The sequence below is a fragment of the Cydia pomonella genome, unplaced genomic scaffold (genome assembly GCF_033807575.1).
Source record: "Cydia pomonella isolate Wapato2018A unplaced genomic scaffold, ilCydPomo1 PGA_scaffold_159, whole genome shotgun sequence".
Taxonomy (NCBI): domain Eukaryota; kingdom Metazoa; phylum Arthropoda; class Insecta; order Lepidoptera; family Tortricidae; genus Cydia; species Cydia pomonella.
In genome coordinates, this window is record NW_026907801.1 from 280062 (window position 1) to 285742 (window position 5681).

Genomic DNA, 5681 nt, shown 5'->3' on the forward strand with positions numbered 1-5681 from the left:
GATTTGTTTTATTTCAATGAGTTTTTTACTTAAAAAAAATGAGTTTCGTAGAACCGGAAATTTTCTGAACTTCTATTTTTAGTGTCTTTTATTATGAGCGATGAATTATTTGATTTGAAACAGTTTGTTGGCTTTCTTTGGCCTTTCTTATAATTAAAATAAACACAATTTCCAGGTAAGTACTTATTCATTATTTTATTTAAGTCAGAAGCCAGATTTCAGTAGTAAATCTAACGGCGCTTGATCTGTCAAATCAAAACTCAGTTGGCAAAGTATTAATAGGTTACTTTTAGACGCTTCTTGTCCTATTAGCAGAAATCAATTATCATGGTGGTAAGTGCCTGGGGACTAGACAAGTTAACAATCGTACCTACATCGCCAACGTCGATCGAAAAGACTGAATGTATCGGGATGACAGATGTAACAAAAAGTCACGTGATCATTTCCGTACATTATTTCACTTACAATTGGCGTTTACCAACGATTGGAATTCAATTTCTTTGACCTAGAAAATGCGTACTCTGTGGGGGTAGCTGACTTTTTGTAGCTTCAATTACTCTTGCTCGCCGCTTAAGTCGTGCTATAAAAATTCATTAAGAAAAACCCATCGAAAGATAGAATGAAACTTATATGGTAGGATAGCTGCCTTGATAATAAAAAGGTTCCTCGCGAAGGCGCGGCCGACCGAGAGCAGTTGAAGCTACTATAAGTCAGCTACCCCCACAGAGTAGGCATTTTCTATTATTATTTTTTTCAGGTGAGTTTCATACAGGCGGTCATCTGACTAAATTTAGACCGACTGAAACAGCATAACTTTTGTTTTTGAAATTCACCATTTGTACGGTCAACTCTGAAAATAAAGATACGAACGACAAAGTGCCAAAAATATACATATATATACGGCCAATGAGGTCGTGTATATGGGTGTAAAATAATTTGCCCTGCCAATTGGTAAACCTTGCAAAGATATAAGGCCCATTGATGGTCATTGTTGATGCTACTTGATACCAAACCTACGCAATGGTATCACAGGTAAAGAATAATAGAATCACGACACAAGCGTCCTTGGCAGTAAGGTGCAATGGGTTGAGTCCATTGACATACGAGTATATCTAAGGACGGGTCTTATGGGCAATAAGAATGGGGCCAGTACAGCGGTGTCACGCACACGAATTCGAGCCAATCGTGCAGTCTAAAGCCACAACGCGATTGGTTGATGAGTTCGCATCACGTGCGCGATTGGTCGCAAATAGTTGCATAAAGACTGCACGATTGGCACGAATTCGGGAATGACACCACTGAATTAGCACATCACCTTAGCTATTTTATGTCAATGGTTCAGTCAGTTTTTAAAAAATCGTAGCTCTTTTTTAGATCAATACGGTTGGCAAAAAATATAAATAGCAATGTTGAGGCGTGGTTGAGGCATTTTTGATAGAAAATAATCACGAACATAAGTCTGAAAACCATAAACAAAATAAGTAATTTTTTTTGCAAAAAAGCTATTATCATGAAAATGGCTTTTAAAAATGAGTATGGTCAGGTGGAGTAAGAGAAACATACTTTATTTGGCTCGGGGCAAGAGAAACAGTATGAGGTTTCCCTGCAAGTGTTTCTCTTATCCCGGTGTTTCTTATATAATGTTATTTTTGATGGAACTCATTGATAAATTTTTTTTTGTTAAAAATAACAATAGCGGAAAGGTGGTTAGCGAGCTGAATTCGGAGAAGATCCTGGGGGCCTACCGCGAATACCGAAGATTGCGGGCATCATTCTCTTTTACTCCCATTAAGGCGTAATTAGAGTGACAGAGAAAGATGCCCGCAATTTGGGAACTTCGGTTTTCGTGGTTATAGCCCTGAACTCACTGCACCTTAAAGGCTTACCTGGCCTGTATTACCATCTGTAATGCACGTTCATACATTATCCATAGATTGCAGTTTGGCTGGCAATGTATGCGCAGGGGAATCGTTGATGAAGCGGGCTTTCCCGATGTGCCCTATCAGTAAGCCGCACCATGTTAATTCATACACGCTCGCACTGTTTTGGTACGTTACGAAGCTAGTATTTTTTAGTAAGTCGGTAAGGAGCATGCGGTCTTTTTGCCGGTACAGCGAGGAAACTGTTTATAGGTACAATGTCATTTTTTACCTAAGTATAAGTACGGAGTACGGGTAGAGTTATTAATGGCTGTTATGTAGGTTCCGGAGGTACTTTCCATTTCCAGCCTGGCTGTTCCACTAGATTCAAGTGAGATGATAATATGTATACATACATGTATATTTATATTAAGGAGATCCAACATCTTTAAACTTACAATAGGACATCAAGATTCTTCTCTCTTCAAGGGTGTTCTTGACTCTGTAAATGTACTGTTATTATTAACATATTTTTTAATTTATTTTTCTAATGACTTATTGATAGTGACATTCATTTTAATCTGTGTAATACTGGTAATTCGTAAATGTGATTTATTTACTTAACAATATTAATAATTTGTTGACATTTTTGTAATAGCCTTAAATTTTCTATATTAAATTTGTCTGTGTTATGCATGTTATGAACAACTGTTTATAGTTTTTTTTATTGTATACCATGTAAGCGTGTTGGTGAAATACTGTTAGCTTATATGTGGGAAATAAATGAAATGAAGATTAAAACAGAAAGCCAATTACAGGAACTCACAGGTAATTACAAAGTATGCTAAAAAAAGCGGCCAAGTGCGAGTCGGACTCGCGCATGAAGGGTTCCGTACCATTTACGACGTATTAAAAAAAATCTACTTATATATCTGCTGATATTGAGAGGGAGCGGAGGGCCTTGGCCGTCAGGGCCAATATGATAGCTCGCAGGTTCAGCCGGTGTACAGCGCCAGTTAAAATAACATTATTTCGAGCATTCTGTACATCGCTGTACACCTGCAGCCTGTGGACTCGGTACACGCAAAAGGCTTTTAACGCCATGCGCGTACAATATAATGACGCGTTCAGGGTACTGTTGCGGCTGCCTCGCTACTGCAGTGCGTCGGGCATGTTCGCGGATGCACATGTGGACGGATTCCACGCGACACTGCGCAAGCGCTGCGCCGCGACGCTCCGCAGGGTGCGCGACAGCCGCCACAGTCTCCTGACCGTCGTGGCTGACAGATGGGACAGTGGCCTGATAAGGCACTGGTCCTCTCTGCATTTATCCCTAGTACCTAAGATAGTTATTTAAGTTTATTTTTTTAAGTTAACCTTAGTCATAGCTTTTAATTCTTAAGATGTACTAACAAAATTATGGACCATGTTTGTCTGAAATAAATGCATTTTATTTTTATTTATTTATTTATATCTTGTTCAACATTTTACCACTTTGGACACACATTTTACCACTTTGGAAGTGTCTCTCGCGCAAATCATTCAGTTTAGAAAAAAATGATATTAGGAACCTAAATATCATTTTTGAAGACCTATCCATAGATACCCCACACGTATGGGTTTGATGGAAATTTTTTTTTTTTTATATTTTATTACGTATTAAAAAAAAAACTACTCACTAGATCTCGTTCAAACCAATTTTCGTTGGAAGTTTGCATGGTAATGTATAATCATATATTTTTTTTAGATTTTTCATTCTGTTATTTTAGAAGTTACGGGGGGGGGGGGGACACATTTTTTCACTTTGGAAGTGTCTCTCGCGCAAACTATTCAGTTTAGAAAAAAATTATTTTAGAAACCTAAATATCATTTTTGAAGACCTATCCATAGATACCCCACACGTATGGGTTTGATGAAAAAAAATTATTTTTTAAATTTTATGCCGTATTAAAAAAAAACTACTTACTAGATCTCGTTCAAACCAATTTTCGGTGGAAGTTTGCATGACAATGTATATCATATATTTTTTTTAGTTTTTTCATTCTGTTATTTTAGAAGTTACGGGGGGGGGGGGGGGACACATTTTACCACTTTGGAAGTGTCTCTCGCGCAAACTATTCATTTTAGAAAAAAATGATATTAGAAACCTCAATATCATTTTTGAAGACCTATCCATAGATACCTCACGTGTATGGGTTTGATGAAAAAAGATTTTTTGAGTTTCAGTTCTAAGTATGGGGAACCCCCAAAATTTATTGTTTTTTTTTCTATTTTTGTGTGAACATCTTAATGCGGTTCATAGAATACATCCACTTACTAAGTTTGAACAGTACAGCTCTTATAGTTTCGGAAAAAAGTGGCTGTGACAGAATCGGACAGACAGACGGACATGACGAATCTATAAGGGTTCCGTTTTTTGCCATTTGGCTACGGAACCCTAAAAAGTAATGCTCTTAAATTCGCACACACATGCGTACAAAGAGAGAAAAATAAAAACATAATTGAAAATGATAATAGAAGCCTAACAAATAGACCATTAGGTTCTGGAAAACTTAGTTCATCAAATTATTCCACTATGGTTCAGTAGCGCCCAGAATAACTGAGGTCTCGGAGCTGTTAAATAAAGGTCAAATTTAAACAAATATTTTTTTCATCACACTTGCTCGAAAAAGATCTTATTTAAAGCAGGTTTACTGAAGAACAAAGGCCTATATTGTTCCCACGGGAGTTATGTATTGTGAAAAAAAAAGCTGTAACTTCCTAGGGAGTTATAATTTATTTTTAAAATTATGTCACGAATTTTTAGAAACCACAGTGTCAATGAGTTTTACCTTAAAAATACTACCGTTAATAATTTAATATGTTTGTTTATGTTTAAAGATATTTAATTTGATTCATTTAACAGCAGTTTAAAATATGTTTTCATAATTTTCAATCGTGGCTGAATGCCGAATAGGTCTGTGCCTTCGATAACTAACGTGTCAAAGAATGAAAATATGGCGGACGAATGTTTGAAATGTCACCGCATTTAAGAATTATTTCGCTTAAAATTTAGTTTTTTCTTTGCAAGTGTGATGAAAAATATTGTATGTAACTCCGGGGGTAAGTATATTGCAACCTCGGGTCTTTAATTCCCGACAGCCTCCGGCTGTCGGAAAATTACCACCCTCGCTACCGCGTATGACAAGTCTCTGCTCGCTACCAAAATATCACTTGACCCCCTCGTTGCACAATGTACTATAAATGACATGGAGTGAAGTGTCAATTCTGCGTTGGGTAAGAAAAACAACTTAGACTTCGACTGTGCGCGCCAACTTCTTTACTTTAGAATCTTCTGCAAAATTATGGCAATGTACACACAACTAATTGTAGGTAAGTCGAGTGAGCTCGAAACGAGTCTATTCTACATTGTGGCGCTAGACTGCATAGTTTGTCAAGACTCCAAACTGAATGTTTAATGTCTCCGCAAAATCGGCTGGAAGAAAATGTAATACCCGGCAATTATATAAACGACCTGGCGTCCTCATTTTGAAACGACGAATAACGTGTTAAGGTTGAGCTCAGATGGAGCGTTCTGCGGGAGCTCGCAAACGCGCGTACCTTGAGTATTGCGGATTTTGCTTGGCGTGGTCGCTTATATGTTTTAGACCCTAGGGTCTATAAGCGTGTAAACACAAATATCCATGGTCATCACACGAATAAATGCCCTTACCAGGATTTGAACCCAAACCGGTTGTCTATAGATTCGGCCATAGATTTTATTGGTGTTTTTTTTGGTGGTCGGTTATAGATTTTATTGTACCTATTGTCAGAATAGGTATA